The sequence below is a fragment of the Vanellus vanellus genome (assembly GCF_965231255.1).
Source record: "Vanellus vanellus genome assembly, chromosome: Z".
NCBI lineage: Eukaryota > Metazoa > Chordata > Aves > Charadriiformes > Charadriidae > Vanellus > Vanellus vanellus.
The window spans coordinates 57,459,540-57,481,071 of record NC_138908.1 but is presented as its reverse complement, the minus strand read 5'-3'; the positions used below and the strand labels follow the sequence as shown (position 1 = coordinate 57,481,071).

At 41.3% G+C, this 21,532-nt stretch overlaps 1 protein-coding gene across 1 annotated transcript in view; it reads left to right on the top strand.

Moving 5' to 3' along the window:
* Positions 1-2,264: 2,264 nt before the first annotated feature.
* The window catches only part of JAK2 (Janus kinase 2), a 97,365-nt gene continuing 78,097 nt past the window's right edge, over positions 2,265-21,532 (top strand). Inside the window, exons 1-2 of the mRNA XM_082498119.1 lie at positions 2,265-2,326; positions 3,101-3,168. The gene's annotated coding sequence lies outside the window, so the exon portion shown is untranslated. The remainder of the gene's footprint in view (positions 2,327-3,100; positions 3,169-21,532) is intronic.

Sequence of the window (21,532 nt, the reverse complement as noted above, 5' to 3'; positions counted from 1 at the left end):
GTGGGCATGGTTTCTGGAAATATTCCACTTTGCACCCTGGCCAGAAGAAAGCAGTGTCTCCTCTCTGAACACAGTCTCTGTGTTTTGGAAGAATGGGAACTTTGACTTTTTCACAGGTAACAGTTTCATTAGATAAGCTGTAATGTTTGGAGTTCTAATGTAGATCGAACTTTCATAATCTTGTCGACTGGTGGTGTGCTTTATCAGTCAAGAGTTAGGCAAGTTTTGCAGGTCCAACTAAACCTGACCCTGACAAAATGTTGAAACAATAAGGATTTCCCATCTATTCCAGTGGAATTCTTTGCCTTATCAGGGTTCTGTCCACAGCAATCTTGATGAGCAATCTTAGATACGCAGTAAGCACACGCAACATAGTACACCGCTCTCCTAGTCTTTTAAGTGGTCTGGATGCAATGGTATACCAGGTATATCTGGATTCTATTTGTGAGGCATCAGAACATTTTTATTTTGCAGTTTGTTTCCTTTCCCTGTTTGCAAGAAGTTTTCAGTGTCACTGCAGTACATGCTTGTGTGGGTTTTCCACAATGCAGCCTGGAAAGAGAGAGACATGAAAAATGAAAAGCAAATTATTGTAACAGCAGATGTAACAGCACAGAAACTTTCAGTGAGATCTAGGATTAGATACACTAAAAGGAAACATGGTGTAATAGATTTTACTTCAAAATCACCAGGTATCCTTTAAACTGCACGTTCAAGGAAACCAAATATTTGAAGCAATATGCACCCTAAGTTAAATTCTAGTTCTGAATTGCCCTAGATTTTGTTTTCTGTAGGATGAACATATATGACATGGGCATACTCTTTTCTTCTGCACAAAGAGTAAAAAAAAAAAAAAACCCAACATTTAATGCTGTAGAAATTACAGTGAAATTTGTCCTTAAAGAATATTTTATTTGACAGTACCAAATTATTAGCTGACAGTTAACAGCTTGCTTTGAAATCACTGAAAGTTATAAGCATGTGTCTGTTGGTAATTTTGAGACTCATTATCTATCAAACTTTTAGATGGCCTTTTAGTTCTTCCCTGTCCCAGCTTCTGCTTTTCCTCTGACTCCTGGATAAAGACTTCACAGTGCATATTTGTAGATCCAGTCCTCTGACTCCGGTGTTTTTTCCTTAACCAGCCACCTCTGCCACCTCTTCAGGTCAGCAGTCCAGTCCTGTCTCTTTTTACTTGTCTGAGACAACCTAGTTCCAGAGTTTTTAGATGAAGCATGTTCACTTGGCATGGACAAGAAAATAAGGCACAAACTCATCACAAAGGAAGTTACAGAAAAGTGCACGTTTGCAAGGTTAGAATTGTGCAACAAATCCTGAGAGGTAGGACAGAACTAGCGCACACACACAGCAGAAAAAAAAAAAAAAAAGAAAAAAAGGAAAAAAAAAAAAAAGACGTGCATTTTTCCTTTGGCCCAACTAACACACAGACTACTGTGAAGCGAGACCTCAGCAAAGATGCACTGCTTTTGTTTACCACGGCTGAACAAGGCAAGGTCTGTCCCTCTAACTTCTGCTGGCTGCTCCGAGGCCATTTGCCTCAGTTCAGCGCAGTTTTTACTTCACAGCGGCTCCCACTGGTCAGACCAGACGGAAACTTGCGAGAGACAAGCCGCCCTTGTTCCCCACAGCGGGGCCGGGGGGGGGGGCGGGGGGGAGCGAGCGACGACACGACGACACAGCAACAACCGATCGCCGAGGAGCGGTTCCCTTCCCGCAGTCACACCCCCCTTCTGCCCCCTCCAGCGCCGAGGAAGTAGGCTGCCGCCGCCATGGGCCAGCGGCCCTCTGCATGCTCTCCTTGCCCTGTGGCGGCTGCGCTGCCGGCCGCCAGGACGGTTTCCCTGGGGTGATCAACACCCCCCCAGCGCCGGAGGCCCTCGAGGGGCGACTGAGTGCGGGACCGAGGCGGGGGGGGGCGGCGCTCCCGCCTCAGAGCAGCAGCTCCTTTCCGTGAGGGGAGCGGGCGGGGGGTGGGGACGGACGACGGTAGGCTCCGCCGGCCATGCCCCGCGCGTCGCCTAGCAGCTGCGTGATGACGCAGGCAGCGGGAGCCTGGCGGCTCCGCGTCCCCGCCTATCGAGAGGGCGACTGCCCCGCCCCCCGTCCTGTTCCCCCCTCCCCCCCCCCGCCCCGCCGCTGTCCCGCGCGGGAGGGCGGGGCGGCCGCGCGCAGGCAGCGGGCAGAGCGCGGCTCGGCACCACGCCGCCGCCGCCGCCGCCGCCGCGTCCCCCGGCGCCGTGCATGGAGAGGGAGCGGGCGCTGAGGGGACTGCCTGCCCGCGCCGGCCTGCCCAGCCGCCGCCGGGGTGAGTGGGGCCAGCGCCGCCCGGCGGCCCGTGCCCGCTGAACGTTAACGGTCCAGGGGAAGGGTGGGGGGGTGGCGGTTACACCTCGGCGTTGTTCCGCGTTCCGTCCCCCCGCCGGGGAGCTCCGCTGGCCTGCCCAAGAGCCGCCTGTACGGCGACTGTCCGTGCCCGGGACCCCGCGGCGTGGCGAGGGGGAGGGCGGGGGTGCGCGGCGGGGCCGGCGCTAGGCAACGCGGACGGAGGGGCGCCGGGCAGCGCTCGGCGGGACGGCCGCCCCTCGGTAGGCCGTACCTGGGGAGGGAGAGGGGCAGGAGGGCTCCCGGTCGGCACGGAAGGCCCTTCTTGTCTGGTGGTGTGTGTACAGGTCACTGGTGTGCTCCCCCTCCCGTAAACGGGGCTCCCGGGAGGGCGGCTGGGCGCCGGTCCCAGCGGGCCGGTGGGGGAGCCGGGAGCCCCCCATCCCTCTTCTGGCTGCCGCGCCTCCGTGAAGGTGGTGTGTTTTGCTGGAGAACTTCCTCGAGAATACTTACTTGTGCCGTTTAAAAAAAATAATAAATCACCTCGTTGCAGAAGGAGGGCAAACAGTCACAGAAGCATCTGTGGTTTTTCTCTGTGTCTGTATTGAGTTTGCTTCTGGGTGGGGAAGTGTTCCCTCAGATGTGGGTTATGAGTTCATGAATTTAATTTATTTTCACAAAAGATTTATTTATTTATTTTTTAGAAAATAATTGCGGCTAAAACTTCAGATTTTTTTGTTTTGTTTTTGTGCAACAGAAGTCTAATTAGAACCTGATTGGCTCTGTCTCCAAATTTCCCTTTCTCACCTCTGCAGCCTGTGACAGGTGAGAAAATAACACCTTGCTTTGGTTATTTATAAATTATTTGTTGCTGGAGAGACATAGATTATGTTCTTTTTGGTTGCTGGGCAGACCATAATTGGGAAAATTGTGATGGCTACTAATAATTTCAAATGTGACATTGCACTTGAGATTAGTTGCTTAATGGTCAGTGTTTCTGACATCTTAGCCCTGTACAGCTTTCCAATTTATCATCTGCTTCTCCATTAGTTCTGTTGTTAGTCAAATTTAATAAATATGTAGTTTAGGTGAGAGAGAAATATTTCTGAAGTTTGTGTTTTATGGAAAATTAATATTGACAGGAGATCGTGGAGAGATTACATGCACTGTTAAAAAGGGTTGTTTTGATCAGTTTATATGCATTAACACTTTTTTCTTTCTCTCTGCCCAGTCTTCCTAGCAATTGATATGGGAGTAATATTGTAGAGATGTTTCTTGGGCATGCTGTTTTGTTGTCCCTGCTTAAGGTTGGTGACAGTAATTTGAGGATTCAGTAGGAACACAGTAGCCATTGCTGCCTTCTGCTTGATAGGGATGAGTCCCAAGTGACTTCAGTGGTGTAAATGGAGAATTTTGTAGTAAACAACTTCAGTATTGTAGTGTGAAATTATAGGGTGCACTTTCCAGAGAAGCCTTAAATCACAGCTGTTGACAGTTCTTCATTTTCGTAAGTGCCAACGGCAGCAACATAGGGAAGTAGTGTTTGCTGGGAGGGGAAGTTTTAATGAGCAAGAAGTTTACAGAGTGCAGAAAAAGGTTTGACATTCTTGTTGATGAAATCAGACTGACGGGAACTGCAGAATGGAAAATGAAAGGAGACTGCTGCTGCTTCTCACATGTAGCTGGTGAGAGTGGTGATTGGACTAATAAAAATCAAAGTTGATATCTGTAGAATAAACATTTCCAAACTATGTGGAGTTAATGTTGTGCATGACCACAGAACACTACTAAAGTGAAAGTCACTGCCATCTTGTACTAGCAATGGTGTCTTCTTGCTGAAGTTGTAAGAAAAGCAGTTACTGAACAGGGTTGTCATTTTTGCCATTGATCTCTTTATCTCAACTCTGGGGCATTTCTACTCTATGGCCTTATGTAAACAAAAAGCTAAGTGATGATGTATGCAGTTACAGGAAATAATCTAGCATCTTGGCTGAAAGAACCTGAAGAGGGAAATAAACAAGATTCAGAAATATAGTAATATTAGACAGATAGATGAATTAAATGGTGTTAGTTATGGATAAAAGAGAACTGTGATCAAAAGCTACAAAACTTTAATTAAAAATCAGATTAACATAATTAAACGTGCAATAATTAAAAAAAAAATAATCTGTTTTAATGGTGTTTTGAAAAAACAACTGATGTGGAAGAAGGCAACCAAAACCTTGTGGCCTTTTTATAAAAATAGCTGAAGCTTTGAGTAGGAGGTTGAACTAGATGACCTCCTGAGGTGCCTTTCAACCCAAATTATTCTATCCTGGTACTGCTATGCTATTATAGGCTAGCATTTCTGTTATAACACACCACCCTTCTTTTTACCTAGGCTTGTATGCAAATATCAACGCTGTTATCAGGCAACACGCAGTTATATTTTTTCCATTTAACTTAATAGAGCTGCTGTTTCACAGCCTCTGACCCTGGCTGTGCACTGATTTCAGTGGGTTCCATATGAATTCATGTGTCCACCCACCCACAGGGTTCTCGGCATGAGCCCAGTAAGATGACTAATATGAATAAGACTAGCAAGATCTGAGTCAACATTTGAGCTCATGCTTGCATTTGTATTTCTCTAACTTGTTTCAGATGTGATTTCTTTATCAGAAGGTAAATGAGCTTGAAAATGAGAAATTTCTTTAATTTCTGGATATGAGATTTTGCAGATTATTCTATAAGGTAGATCTGTCTTTATGGAGACTCAAAAAACAAAACCAAAATGTGTATATCATAGAATCATAGGGTTGGAAGGGGCCTCTGGAGATCATCTAGTCCAACCCCCCTGACAGAGCAGGGACACCTTAGAGCAGGTTGCACAGGAACGCGTCCAGGCGGGTTTTGGATGTCTCCAGAGATGGAGATTCCACCACCTCCCTGGGCAGCCTGTTCCAGTGCTCTACCACCCTCAAGGTAAAGAAGTTCCTCCTCATGTTTAGGCGGAACTTCCTATACTCAAGTTTGTGCCCATTACCTCTTGTCCTGTCACTGGGCACCACCGAAAAGAGCCTGGCCCCATCCTCCTGGCACCCACCCTTTAAGTATTTATAAGCATGGATCAGGTCCCCCCTCAACTGTCTTTTTTCCAGACTAAAGAGACCCAATTCCCTCAGTCTTTCTTCATAAGAGAGTGTTCCAGTCCCCTAATCATCTTGGTAGCCCTATGCTGCACCCTCTCCAGCAGTTCCCTGTCCTTCTTGAGCTGGGGAGCCCAGAACTGGACACTGCACTCCAGGTGCGGCCTCACCAGGGCAGAGTAGAGGGGGAGGATGACCTCCCTTGACCTGCTGGCCACACTCTTCTTGATGCACCCCAGGATGCCATTGGCCTTCTTGGCCACAAGGGCACATTGCTGGCTCATGGTCATCCTGTTGTCCACCAGGACTCCCAGGTCTCTTTCTACAGAGCTGCATATATATATACAAGGAGGCTTCTTTATAGTGGTTCTGCTGGGAGAACTGTAATTGGTTTTATTTGCCACATACAAATAGGTGCTTTTTGCTGCCTGCTGTGTTGATCTAGAAAGTGCATTATATCTCTCACTTAAATGGGTTGTATGCCTTGCAATATAGTGAGAGCTACAAGGTACAAGTGTAAAGTATCTTGTTGCTGTCAGTTGTAATGTGTGAGATGCTGGAAGAAAAAAGGTGATGCCTTATTCCAATGTTAAGTTCTCTGGGTTATGCAGTACTGAATGCAGAGAGATCTGATTCACATGGGCAATAATATAATCCCCTTGTGTTATCATGGGTATTGATGTAGAGCTGATTTGATCTTTAAAAGTAATTCCTAGCTTTCTTTCTGTCCCATTGATGTGTACTAGAAAGTAATTTTCTGTGGAGGGAAATCTAAATACTTCTTGAGTAGACAAGTAGACTTACCTGGAAGATAACTGTCCATATAATTTTGGTTGTGCAGTCACTGTATCGCACAGTCAAACATGAATATTTAAATCTCACTTTGTAGAAAAAAAAATCCAATGTGGTGCAGCCAACTATTGATTTGAAGTCAATACAAGCATTGTCCTTTTATGATGTGAGTTGTCTCTGCATCTATGTCTTTGACAGTGACTTCCACAGTAGTATTACACAGTCCCTTTTGTTGTTAGTAGATTGCTTTTTAATCACAGCTGAACATTTCCTTGTATTAGGAAAGGAGGCATTAGCTCTTAATTTGATTTTCTGTTCCTCTGTCCCTTCTTCTGGGCTTTCTTCTGGTTGGTGGTTTGGTTTTGTTTTTTTTTTTTTTTCCTAGTATCCTTAGTATTTGTCCGTAGTTCAGATAAATCCATGAATTGATTCTGGTTTTCTATGATGTCATAAAAGACAGTGTTCCAGGTGAAATGAGAATGTTTTCGATCTCATTCTTTGTTCATGGGAACACTTTGTTTCTTGAGAGTGCCTGTGTTAAGCAGAGATTCTGTTGAGCTGCACATCCTGTGCATGGTTATTTTGTTTATGTGCTTAAATTTGGCTTAAAATTCAATGCCATGTGGGAATAGCTGCAAGTTATTCTTTCAGGAGTTTATTATTTTGTATTTGTTGACATCAAATGTTATCTGTCTTCTGTTTTTTCGCTTGGCTAGCTCTCAGTTTTGATCCTGCAGAAGTCTCATGTTAACTGGTTATCACCAGTTGTTTATAGGTTGCTGTTCAATATTTACTGGGAAGATGAAAAATATATTCAATGCTAGGCCTAGGAAATAGAGCTGGGGCATTTTACGGACTTATTAAACTGAAGATTGATTACTTAGACTGGGACTTTGAAAATATTTATGCTTGCATAAATATGCGTACTGTGCTATTTCTTGATATGTGTGCACCCCATGTAGGAATTTTTCTGATACTTACCTCAGTTCTTGAACTGTGTGATGTTTGTGATGCAAAATTTTTTATTGACAGTCTGGTTGAGTTGTCTTAGCTGATACTGCTTTATCATTTTGCTTATGTGCTTGAGCAGTTGCAGTAGATTTCAGGGTTTAAGAAAGTCTTTTACAAGTGTTTTAAATAAATGAATATATTATATATGTTGCAAGTGATGTGATTAAAGTTATTTGCATGTATAATTAAGAATTAAAAAAATGTTTCTTTATGTGGCTTTATTGGTCTTAATGGTTTCTTTTTTATAGCTTTTAGTAAGAATAATTATCAAATCAGTTGAAATCAGTTTGTGAGACTTTTTGCACAAAGTCATATTGTTTCCCAAAAACAGAGTATGTGAGGATAAGAACTTTGATTATTTTTTTTAATATTTTAGAGGAATAGTGTTCACATTTCTTAGTCTAGTATTGACACTTTGCATATATAAAATGGATCCTTAAGAACATGTCTAGTATGCTTTAAATGAGTATTTTCCGTCTTTGTTTTCCGTTAGTCTTGGTTGACTACTAAGATTTTGTAGTTATCGGCAAAATGTTCATCATTCTTCAATGTGTTCTGCTGTCACCTGGGTTTCCAGCACTGGCAGACGTTTTTAAAGTAAGAAAAACTTTTACTTTTAAATGTCTAATCTTGCTACATATAAATGTACATTAAATTTGGTACCTGTGTTTCTCAAACAATTTTTAGAGGCCTCAGTTGTTCAAGTGCATTTAGATTGGGAGCTCTGTTAACTTCAACATAAAATTATATGATTGCTTGCATGGGTTCAGTTATAGCGATAGGGCCGCAGGTGGTGTCTGAGTTTTACTGAATATATTAGGTAAACCTTGACTGCAAGACTAATGCAAGAGCATTTGAGGACAAAGACTATTGGAAAACAACCATTAATTCCTAATAAAAGAGGAGTTTTTGTGAGTTAAAAAGGTGCTTTGGAAACCTATTAAGGTAGTCAAATAACATAGAAGGCTCTGAGGTTATAAAGACAAAAGCCTCTTAAAAATGCAGCTTTCAAATGAGGGTTCATGTTGGAGGATGATGTCCAGACAAAAATATAAAGTCTGTTATGTGTGGTATAGTTGATGTACTGCATACTACAGTGGACAGTATAAGCCAGCAAAAATCTTCTCTTTTGCAGGATTTCCCAGTTATGGGGAATTCTGACATTCTTTAATGTTTGGCGCTGGTTCTGCAAAATGTAGCAATACTGTATTATGTTTGTTCGTGAGTTAGCTACAGTACAATTAGAAGGGACAGCAATCCCCAGCTCTCTCTATACTTCTCTCTGAAGCAAAGGAGCAAAAGTTTGCCAAAATGCAGAGGGGGAAGAAAGCCGCTTATGTGTTTGTTGCATCCCGTCTGTATGAAGGAGTACTCCTGTGTGCTCAGAAAGCAGAAGTTGGGGACATATAGCAACTGGTCTGTATGAGGGGGCAGAATCAGAAACATTCTTACTCCAGTCCTGTAGCCTACAAAGACAAAGAAGGCAAAATGTTATCCTCAGAAAATTGAGGGAATAAAAGGAGTTGAATTAAGTGAAACCTTTAAAACCCTTTGCTTGTAGATGAAGGAGTAATTGGACTCAAAGCCAGACTATTTCCATTTTATAGGTTGTGTGAAGACTGCAAAAAGGAGTGGTGAACCTGAAAGCTCGCATGTTTTTCAACTTTATACTCAAACTACTAAAGACATTTCCTCTGGCTAGGAGATGTACCTCACGTAGAGAGAACTGCTTCTTGTACAAACTGATTTTGGAAATTATAACTGGCATTTCTGATCTTATTCCTGACACTATTTTGCCATACTTTGCAGCACTGGCAGTACATGTTCTCTCTTTGGATTCTTTTTTTTTGAACCACTAGAAGTTTTATTTTAATATGGAATATATTATGGTCATATAATAATATGTACATAGAAATGTCTCCAGTTTTTACTGTCTTGCAAAATCCGATTTAAGTCAGTTCTACTAGATTGTACTCTTTAGAGTCTCAGATTAGTTGTGTGAGATTTGAATGCTCACTTCTTTGTATTAAGATCAGTGTTACTATGCAGCTTTGAAGCAACAGATTTATTTTTATTGTATTGACAAACTGTCTGTTATGCATAGTTTTCAGATTTCTGCACTGATTAAAACAGTGGCAGTCTTTTGGGTGTTTTGTATTTTGATACCTTGAGGTTTTGCTCTTTGGAGGAGTAGAAAGCAGACTCTACCTACTTAGCAACTGATGGCCAAGGGACAGAATTCCTAATGCTGGGGAATATGAGTGGAAGACCAAGCAGAGAGTGTTGGCCTTTCTGTCAGGAAATGTAAACCATGAAGTCCCAGAGATCTGAGAGTGAGGTAGAGGTTGTAGTTTCATGATGTGTCTTAAGTGTCCTCTTAAACTGTCCCTGGCACACAAGATGTTTCTTTTCTCAGCCTCTCACAGACACTGGAATTTGCTGCTCCCTCGGTTTTGTAAACACAACAGCTCTTTGTCAGGCTGTGCTATAAACTGTATCACAACTGTGACCTAAGTTAAATATATATTTTTTCCCCTCTTTTGGAACAAGTGGCACAAGGGAAGGGGAACGGACAGGATAACTTTTTAAGCTGGCTTGCAGTGCCAGAGAAAATGTTGTGTAACCACATCCTGGATAACCCCAAAAATGGACTGAGCTACAAAAGAAATTTTGGGTTCCCAGTGGAATCTGAGGACATAGGATTGCACAAGACCCTGATCCTCAGCTGTGGGCAATAAAGCATGTGTCAATCCAACAGCTGGCTCCCAAAAGGTTGAGACTTTGGAACTATTCTAACAACTGTGTAAATAGATGCATGGTTATCTTTTAATTGCTCTATACCTGGGTCTTCATAAACCTTTGTAACTATGCTGTCTGTCAGGGCTTGTATGAATAAATACTTCTGGTTGCTTTTATCTGAACCTGGCTTCAGTTAAAGGTGATTTCAAGGTATCTCGCTAACATTAGGATGTTCTATTCCTATGATTCTTCTGATCCCTAAAACTGCAGCCTAGCACGCTAAAATGGTGTTTTGGGCATTGAAAGGATGGTGGAGTTGCACTGAATTCCAATGAGTTTTTTGGAAGCATGCTTGCAGAAGATGGGGAGAAGCATATTAGACTTAAGTTTGTGATAATGAGAATGCAAAACTGTTAGTAGGACTCCTGAGCCCTGTAGAAGGTCAGTGTAAAAAATGAGCTGGAATCTTCGCTTTTCATTGTTATGCACTAGTAGACCTAAAAGCAGTGTGATGAAATAGGCTCAGGTCAAGTGGAGAATAAATAAAGCAGGAGATCTATTTGGTTGAGGTGAATGAGATTACACCAGTATAAGGCAGAACCAAATCAATTTGAAGCTATGTCTGCAATGTAGTTGCATGTGTGGTTGTAACACATGCAAATGTACCTGAACTAGCTCATATTTCAGCAGCTGGAAGCCTCAGCAGTGTAAATTGCGCAACACACTGAAAAAGTCATGGTTTTTTGCTATCCAAGCTGGTTCAGGTATATTAACAATGTTTAGAAGGATATCTTTAGACTGCAGCAGACTTAAGCCGTACCCTAATTTTTTTGGGCCTTGGTACTTTTCCAAGTCTAAGAGCTCTGCCACTTGCTTGGACTGATAGCTTATCAATATTTTTGCCTGTGAACGCGCAAAACTGAGTTTTAAACTAACTTCCAAATATTGAAATGTTTTTACTTTGTTTTGTAAAAAAGGTTGTAATATTTGTCAATTTCATGGTGGTTCTGTGAGTTTCGACACAGGTTTTTGGAACTCTTGACCCTGACATAAAAATTTTTTGGTTAGTTGGTAATACATGATGTCTCTTTTTATTGTTTAAGATATTATGCTGTGATTAGAAGACTGTGCAAGGTGGTGAAATAACATTTCTTGCAGTCAGGCTTTTTGGAATGAAATTTGAAGTTTGTCATTACCTGATATTACAAGTTAACCACGTGGCATAATATGCTAGAAGGCATTGTCTGTCCACTTCCTTACTCCTGCACTAGCCTGATGCACTGCTTTACCAACTTCTGTGAAATATCTTTGAGCAACTTTATATTTAGATTACTTGAAGCCATTTCTGGAAATACGGAAAAGCTTTGCTTTTAAACAACTTGTAAGGCGCATGGTGCTCCTTCTTAATGTGTCAAACTACTTTTCTCCTTCTCCCACATCAGAAGTCTGTCTTGGCTAAGAAACCCAGTATTGTTTTGACTTGCCACAATGTAGCTGAAGTATTTCTGAGAATGCCTAAGGGGAAGTGACCTCGAGTGCCCTTTATCATACTGTTAAAACAATAGGTTAAATGTGTGTGGAGCCAGGAAAAGTGGTGGTCTCTTCACACCAAGGGGACCTGCTGAAGGAAAACAAGAGCATATCATCCTCGATCTTGGGTAGACAGGCAGTTAATATAGATGAAAAGATGTCTTTAAATTACTGTTTGTTTTAAAGAAAACTGTTTGGAGGTTGTTACTACAATTCTGGTAAGGCCTAAATTTAGTCAAGTAATGTAACTTTTGATTAAATAAAGATACTGTATCCATAGAATGACAGAATAATTTAGTGTGGAGGGGACCTCAGTGGGGTTCTACTCCAAACTCCTGCCAAAAGCAGGGTCAGTAATGAGGTCCGAACTGGTATCGAAGCTGCATCCAGTCATGTCATAAAAACCTCCAAGGGTGGAGACAACACATCCACTGCTGGGCTGTCCTCAGGATGACAAACTTTCTCCTTATACCCTCTCTGAACCTCTTGTGTTTCAACTCATGCCTGTTGTCTCTTGTCCAGTAAAGAGCCTGTCTCTGCCTTCTGAATAACCTCCTTGTTGATACTGGGAGGTGCTGATAGGTTCTCTGAAAGTCTTCTCTCCAGGTGGAACAGGCCCCTTTCCGGAGTCTGTCCTCGCAGGGTCTGTGCTACAGTCTCCGACTATGTTGGTGGCCTGTGCTGTGAACTTGTTCCTCTTTGTCAGTGTTTTTTCTGTACTGGGGGGATGGGATAGTGCCTGGACATAGAATTTTAAATTCAAATAAGATTGGCAGAGTTCTAAAGAAAAGCCAGGACAGTAGGCCATCACAGACTTTTCAACAACCAAACTGGGAACGTTTCCCTCTATTAGTTTATGTATAAAAATAACCATAAGATGGTAAGATGCATTAATTTTAAACCTTTGAAGGACGTTGTGACCAGAAACAATCTGTTCAGTTCATATAATTATAGTGCTTCCCTTCTTTAATGAACTGCTGAGTTTGAAATGTAAAATATGTTTTGATAAATTTATTGTTATGTAGCATTTCTTTAGAAGTGTTGTATTTACTAATGTCAGCTGTAGATTTTTTCTTGTTTTGTGTATTTTTGTTACATTTCCGTTTTCTAAATGCAATGTGCCAGAAATAAGTTAAAAATTACTGTCTTGAAGACTGTAGCCAATGTGCTAGTTAGCATAATGTAATTGATTAAAACTCAAAGTCTAGATAGAACACATTAAGTTCTATCACTGCTTACATAAAAATGCAACATAATATATCCTGTTTAATTAAAAAAATATAGTACAAAGAATCATTTGACTGCTTCAGTGATTAAATGGGCAGAACAACAGCTTAAAAAAATGTGCAAAACTAGTGATTTATAATAAATGTTCTCTTCATTTTCAATCATAACTTAAAGAAGCTATTTTAAATTAATTTGAATAAATCAACCTGGCTTGCCCTCAGATTGCTAAGTACTTAATTATACATAGTTTATATGTATGTGATGCCTATATTTGGTGGGGGCTTCTTGTGTAGTTTTTTTTTTATTATTTTATTTCCTTTGGATCTGTAAAATTCATGGACCGTTAAACCAAATGAAACTTTTGGAGTATTACGGCCTTTTGTTTTTGTCAAGTCATTAAACTTCAACCAGTTGAGACCAATGCATTCTGTTTTGCTCGAATGTCTTCTAGAGCTAGTTACAAGGGTGTGCCAGTGGGATTTGGTTCTTTAATCAAGCTGGATTCTTCAGTGTGAGTTCACAAGAAGTTTGTTTTAATATTTGCCTTTCTTAACAGTTGCTCTGTAACCTCTGCTTGCTAATAAAGTTAATTGTGGAATGTAAGTTTCTTCACTTGAAGAACATAACTGTATGATGAATCAGTGTGCCATTTTTTGCATCATTTAATGATTTCTAAATTTGTTTAATAAAGGCTTGTACTATTGTTATTTTTTATTCCAAAATTCTTTTATTTCTCACTGAGATTTACTCTTGTACTTGAGAAGCTAATTATGTATGTAATGCTAGAACACTTGCCTTCTGTTTCCACTTCTTTTTGATTTATATTGCTTTTTAAATTTCTTATTGTTGTCTCTATTATCAAATTAAGATGACCCAAAATATTGGGCAACTTTCTTGATTATTTACGATTGATTCAAAAGCAGAAGGAAGAAATTTTAAGAAGTCCAAAATCATCAACCCAAATGACTTTGTCTTAATTCTTTTCCTTTATTTGAGAAATATATCTGTTTGGAAGCAATAAGCATACGTGTATTACCTCTATGTTGTTATGGAGTTGAAACTTTCTTTGCTCATTTCTGGTTCAAAAGCAAATATAAATTCTAATCTAATAGTTAATTTGTTATAATCCATTACAATGAATTTAAAGTACTTATCTATTGTTTGGTGCAGAATCTTTGTTATCTTTACATAATTTCCAGTTAGTCCCTAAGGCTTTAGAGAAAGAAACAAAGCAGGCAGAACTGATGGACATCCTTTTGCTGTCAGGGAAATAAGATGGAAAATCATCCTCCCTGATAACAAATCAAGGAAAAGAAAGAAAGACTAAGGGAACAAGGACAATATAAAAGCCTCCCTGTCAGAAACATACAAGATGCGACAACAGAGTTAAATGGACTTGTAGACTCATTTGGTAAGCTTACACAGCAGGTGGTAGAAAAAATAAAAGTTTTTTAAAATTGTAAAAGTGGACTTTCTGATATGAGTGATATTGCACCACAGACAATATGACTATTTTGAACTTACAAATAGAAAAAGACAGTCTCAGTCAAAGACACTGTGGGTAGAGTGTAATACATCCTTATTACTTCTGAATGGTTATGCTTCCTGTGCTGTAGGAAAAGGATTTTACTTCTTTTCCCGCAACAGTAAAAATATTGTTGCTTTCCTTCCTCGCAGTAGTGAAGTGGGAGGTGAGTTCACAGGCAGAAGCAGGAACTCAATAGGATTCTGGAACTAAAATGGCTTAAAGTAAGGAGGGAGCAAGTATGTAAACAGCTTTGTCTCCTCATCCTTCCAGATGCTTCTTTGTTCTTTACCTTCTTACCATCTTACTCTTCTTTTTCAGAACTTTTCTGTCATGTTCAGCCACATCTCTCCTGTTGTGGCTTTGTTGCTTTCTTACATTTCTTCCTCCCGTCCTGTTAATAAAAGAGCCATTAACTGTGCTGTTGGTCTCAGAGTCAAGTAGGTTTTAAGACCGCTTTCTGATCTGGACATTAGTCAAGGTCTGTCCTACTTGGAAGCAAACTTCAGGGCCCAGATCCAGCCCAGTAGTTAATCTTTCAGTTTACATAGGTGAAACGACCTTTTGTCTTTCTGGATCCATTGTCCTCAGATTTGCTAGAGCAAACTCCCCAGTCAAGTTTTGATTGCCTCTGGATGGGAAAATTGGAAGAAAATAAAATAACCAAAGAGTACTTTACGTAAAAGAAATATTAACAGCAGAAACTATATGCCAAATATAGTTATATTTGCAAGCTCGGCTAAACTGTATTAAAATTGTCTGGGAGGTTGGAAAATTGATTTTCAGTTGGAGGAGAACTGTTGCTGGTTTTGAAGAGGAAATTAGTTTTGATTTGTTAGTGGAAGAAACAAATTGCTTGGGAAAAACAGATTGTGAAAGACTCAGTTCTGTTAGCCTCAGTGGGCAAGGGTGTGGTATTGTGATTAGAATTTATTTTGAAGTGTGGGGAATGAGAAGAATCGATATTTGTCTGGAAAGAAAAGAGACTGGAAGGTGGCTTGGCAGTATACTGGACAAGAACTGATGTTTAGTCTGAAATACAGGTATAATGAGAGAAAGTAAAAATGTATTATGAATGAGGGGAAAAAACCAGATGACAGATGGGTAGAAAGGTGCAAGCAAGTGTGGGTAGATGAGTGGCTCTGTACTGGAAATGCAGACAGTGCAAGTCCTTGTATGTGTCTTTCTAGCCTTAACTGTTAATGTACGTTTAACTATTCCAGCAGCTCTAGCTGTTGGAAAGTACTGTGTAATTTCACATTCCTGTGGGGCAGATGTGTTGAGAAGTCCTTTCTTGCAATAAGACTTTGGAAATTTTATTTTGTAACATCAGTATAGACAAACGATCTAGAAAAAGATTGATGCTTTGGGCGTTTGGGGCTGCTGTTTATGCTTTGTTTGAGTGTCTTGCTCACTTTTGATTCACCATGGTTGAGGACCAGACACTCCGGCTGTGTATGACCATTAAAGAATTCATAATTTGAACTAAAATTATCTCTTAATACAAATCAGAATTTATTTCCCCAGCAAATGCTGTATCTAACATGCGTGTATGCACACATTCCTTACTTATTTTTCACCAATAGCTTTTTAGTTTCTTAATGGTGGAATAAGCAGAAGTATGTATTTCAGATTGTCATCCTTTCCTCATTTAGACCATGTGGTGGAATAAAGTAGCAGTTTAACAAACCTTTTTGTTCTATCATGTCTGTGTTGTACTGTCACAGATGGTGTACAGGATTAGTTTTGCAATCGTAATTTGTGATCTCTCCTTTCCTGTTTGTTCCTACATACTTCTATTTCCTTTTCTTTTATCTGTGTAATGAGTGAGGTCCTTTTGATGGCATAATTAAAATATCAGATCACAGTACTAACAATGGGTAGTGATTGCTACATATGACTAGAACTGTTTAAGTTACTGAAACAATTTTATACTCATAAATACGTAATTACACATGCAATGTTAACAGTAAAATGTTACATAATTCTGATGTTTTTTCAGAGGGAATCTTTAGTAGAATATAATTGCATGCATAAATATGCATTTATCACTTTAAAATTATAACATGCCTCTTATGGAACATGGGAGTTAATCTAGGTCATGATTAGAAAATTTCACATGCTTTCAAAATGCAATTAGAGCATTGCAAATGTATTATTAGTAATGCCACTGTTTCTGCTAGTTTCAAAACACTTTAAAACTATTCTCAGTGTTTAGCAAGTTTATCATCAAAATGCTGCTGTTGGACTAGTTCACACGAAATCTGGCTTTAGCAAATCTTATTATATGATTACAGCCATACTTAGTGTTAAATGGTGTGTACAAGTAATAAAAGATATGGCAGGTCAGCCGTGGATTACACAGACAGTATGTGGGAGTGTCAGTTTGTTAATTTGTCTTCCCGGTTTTGCCCTTGTAACCTGGGAATCCTGGTTGAGTAAAGAACGTCTTGTTTACAGTCAAGACTACTATGATAATTAGACTATTTATTTGGAACAAATACATGATATCTAGACTCAATAACAGTAACACATGATTTCATATGTGCAATTGTGTGTTTCTTTCACACAAAAAGTAGAAGATAAAAAAACCTTATGTGATTTTTTAGCTCACTAATAGTGCTGGAACTAATGAAAGTAACACTAATCTAAACTCGATCATAGTTTGGTAGAATTGAAGCAATTTGCAGTGCAGGAGCAAGAAAAATTTGGCAACACTGCCCTTAATGATAGCATAAAAATGAGTTTTCTAGAACCTTTTTCTAGATAAATTTTGTATATATATTTCTAGGGTTTATATAAATTTCTGAGTTAACTTGTTTCCCCAGTAGAAGTCAGTCTCTGAGTGCAGCCTGTTTGCAGATAATCCTGTCTGATAAAGTTCAACGGTCACTTAAATAGCCTGATCAATAATTATACTTTTAATGTATTATTTCTAATTACTGACTTGACAGCCGTTACAGAAGACCACATTGCAGATTATCAACTCCAAAAGCAACTTGTATGCTCTTGAGTGATAAGGAAACAAAATACTAGGGAGAGCTGGCTTTTTGTCTTCTTCAGAAAGGAAAAGAAAAAAAAAAAAAAAAAACCAAAAACAAACCCCAACCTCTCAAAGGGGCAGAATGGACAGAATGAGTTCCTCTGAGGAGTCCTGCTGCCAGGAAAGGAAGGAGAAAATGGGAAATGGAGAATGCCCAAAATAAACAAAGGAAAAGGAATATAAAAGTGGGCAACTTTTACAAAATACAGAATAGAGCCAGAGGTATAAATTGAAGTGGAAAGAAGAGAAGAGGCTGTGGAGTTTCTTCCCCCAGTGTCGTCCACAACTGCCCCACCCTGTTTTCCCTCCTTTTTTAACTTTTGTCTCTTTGGGGGTGGGGAGAGGATTATGATGTATAAAAGAGAAGGGAAGAACATAAAACCAGAGGAAAAAGTTGAAGGGGATTTAGCTGCCAGCATAATTATAGTACTGCTGGACTAGAGGCTCAGCCTGAGAAGTATTTTGAGGCTTTGCAGACCCAATATAGGCAATACATTTGCATTTGTGTGGTAAAGGGAGAAATATTTGGTCACTTGTCTGAGTCATGCTACCACATTGGAAAAGCTCATGAAATGAAGGGCCAGTTTACTGGGGGGGTACACAGCAGCTGAGCAAAGGCAGTACAGAAAGGAGTGATTTGAGAGCAACTGCAGCTCTAGGAAGACAGTCGAACTATGTATGGGACAGGTTTGGATTTGTAAAAGGAAAAAGGTGTAATGACATTTCAGCTCTTTTGGCTGTAGTGGAAAATGCACTTGTTTCAATGACCATGTTGTCCATTCAGCAGGATATGGGCGCTGGCATGTGAAGCCTTTGACTGTCTAGCTGTACCTCCCGTATTAGTGATGTGATGGAAGTTTCCCATCCAATATGTCAGTTACTCTAGATAGGAGGCAACCACCAGTACATTTAGTGCCCGCTGGACTTGTTACTTCAAGAACATTTTTATGTAGCAGGTTCTGTTCTTTATTATTAAGGACTTGAAGTTCTTGGTATAAGTTTAAAAATCTTCCATGTCCCAGATCTTTCCTGGAATGTAAGTTAAGTGCTAAGAAGAGGTATGGGAAAACTCCAATACCAATTTCCACTTGACTTGAACCTTCTAAAGGTAACAGAGGGCTGGGGCAGGAGGGCAGCGAGTAGACAAGCACGAAACAGGTTATGGTCCTTGCTTGTGTTTATTGGCAGACCAGATTGCGGAGATAGACAGATACTTTATTGTAGGTGCAAAGGGAAGAAAATCCTTTAATCTCCAAATATTTTACCATTAGGAACATCTCTTCCTCACTGAAACGGTTCTTTTCTGAAATTATTTCATTTTATTGTCAAATTGAGAGTACTTACTTGCAGGCTGGTGTAACCATCCCATGACCTGTACTGGGGAAAAGAGTGGGTTTGAATCCTCTTCTACCTTTATGTAGAATCCAAAAAGGTACCGTGTGTCTTCAGGAATCGGCTTGTGTCTCTGTGTTAACTTTTTTTTTCTACCTACAGATTGAATTTGCTGGTCATTGATGGTACGTGGAGTAAAATACGAGTTTCTCTGGTGTAGTCTAGCAAAGTGTATTGCAGAGTACTATGAAACATCCTTCAAGTTTGAGGAAAGGGATTGTTTCATTGTAAAGTTTGGTCTGCACTGCTTGGGAAAAACAATAGGTCAAGCTTCCTCCAAGCTCAAGATTGGTGCATCTCTAGTTGTAAGAAATCAGGCAAAGGAGGCAGGAAACCTGCATGGATGAGCAAGAAGCTTCTGCAAAAACTCAGATGGAAGAAGGAAGTTTACAGAATGTAGAAAAAGGGACTGGCCACTTGGGAGGAGTATAGGAATGTTGTAAGAGTATGCAGGGGTACAACAAGGAAGGCTGAGGACCACTTGGAATTAAACCTGGCAAGGGATGTCAAGGACAGTTAAGAAAGGCTTCTTGAAGTACATCAGGAGCAAAAGGAAGGCTGGGGAAAATGTGGGCCTGCTGCTGAATGAGGTAGGTGCCCTGGTGACAGAGAATGCAGAGAAGGTGGAGTTACTGAATGCCTTCTTCGCTTCAGTCTTTACTGCTATGGCCAACCCTTGGGAATCCCAGACCCTGGAGGTAAGGAAGTAAGGAGTCTAGAGAAAGGAAGACTTTCTCTTTGTTGAGGATGATTGGGTTAAAGGTCATTTACGCCAGCTCGACACCCACAAATCCATGAGCCCTGATGAGGTGCACCCACAAGTGCTGAGGGAGCTGGCAGATGTTATTGCAAAGCCGTTCTCCATCATCTTTGAAAGGTCGTAGAGAAAAGGAGAGGTGCCTGAGGACTGGAGGAAAGCTAATGTGACCCCAGTCTTCAAAAAGGGCAAGAAGGAGGACCTGGGAAACTACAGGCCAGTCAGCCTCACCTCCATCCCTGGAATAGTGATGGAACAGCTCATTCTGGATCATAGAATCATAGAATTGCTGAGGTTGGAAGGGACCTTTAAGATCATCAAGTCCAACCATTAACCTACCCTGACAAAAACCACTCCTAAACGTGTCCCTAAGTACATCTACCCTTTTTTTTAAACACCTCCAGGGACGGTGAATCCACCACCTCCCTGGGCAGCCTATTCCAATGTTTAATAACCCTTTCAGTGAAAAAGTGTTTCCTAATATTCAATCTAAACCTCCCCTGACATAACTTAAACCCATTTCCTCTCGGCCTATCACTTGTCACCAGGGAGAAGAGGTCAGCCCCCACCTCTCTACAACCTTCTTTCAGGTAGTTGTAGAGGGTGATAAGGTCTCCCTTCAGCCTCCTCTTCTCCAGGCTAAACAACCCTAGTTCCCTCAGTCGTTCCTTATAAGATTTGTCCTCCAGATCCCTCACCAGCTTTGTAGCCCTTCTCCGGACACAGTCCAACACCTCAATGTCCTTATTGTAGTGAGGGGCCCAAAGCTGAACGCAGTACTCGAGGTGGGGCCTCACCAGTGCTGAGTACAGGGGGATGATCACTTCCCTAGTCCTGCTTCCCACACTATTCCTGATACAGGCCAGGCTACTGTTGCCCTTCTTGGCCACCTGGGCACACTGCTGGCTCATATTCAGCTGGCTGTCCACCAAGACCCCCAAGTCCTTTTCTGCCGGGCAGCTTTCAAACCACTCTGCCCCAGTCCTGTAGTGCTGCATGGGGTTGTTGTGACCCAAGTGCAGGACCTGGCACTTGGCCTTGTTAAACCTCGTACCATTGGCCTTGGCCCATCGGTCCAGGCTGTCTGCAGAGCCAACCTACCCTGAAGCAGATCAAGTTTAGTGTCATCTGCGAACTTACTGAGGGTGCATTCGATCCCCTCATCCAGGATGTCATCTCTAAGCATGTACAGGAAGAGAACATTATCAGGAGTAGTCAGCATGGATTCACCAAGGGGAAATCATGTTTGACCAATCTGATAGCCTTCTATGAAAGCATGACTGGCTGGGTGGATGAGAGGAGGGCAGTGGACATTGTCTACCTTGACTTCAGCAAGGCTTTTGACACTGTTTCTCATAACATCCTCATAGGTAAGTTTACGAAGTGTGAGTTAGATGAGTAGACAATGAGGTGGATTGAGAACTGGCTGAATGGCAGAGCTCAGAGTGTTGTGGTCAGTGGTGCAGAGTCTAGTTGGAGGCCTGTAACTAGCAGTGTTCCCCAGGGGTCAGTACTGGGTCCAGTCTTGTTCAACATATTCATCAATGACCTGGATGAGGGGACAGATTGTACCATCAGTGAGTTTGTGGATGACACAAAACTGAGAGGGGTGGCTGGCACACCAGAAGGCTGTGCTGCCATACAGCATGACCTGGACAGGCTAGAGAGTTGGGTGGAGAGGAACCTAATGCAGTTCAACAAGGGCAAGCATCGGGTCCTGCCCCTGGGGAGGAATAACCCCATACACTGGTATAGTTTAAGGGTGGACTTGCTGAAAAGCAGCTCTGCAGAGAGGGACCTGGGATTCTTGGTGGACAACAAGTTGACCACAAGTGAGCAATGTGCCCTTGTGGGCCAGAAGGTCAATGGCATCTTGGAATGCATTAAAAAGAACATGTCCAGCACGTCGAGGGAGGTTATCTTCCCCCTCTACTCTGCCCTGGTGAGGCCACATCTGGAGTATTGTGTCCAGTTCTGGGCTCCCCAGATCAAGAAAAAAAGGGAACTGCTGGAGAGAGTCCAGCAGAGGGCTACAAAGGTGATCAAGG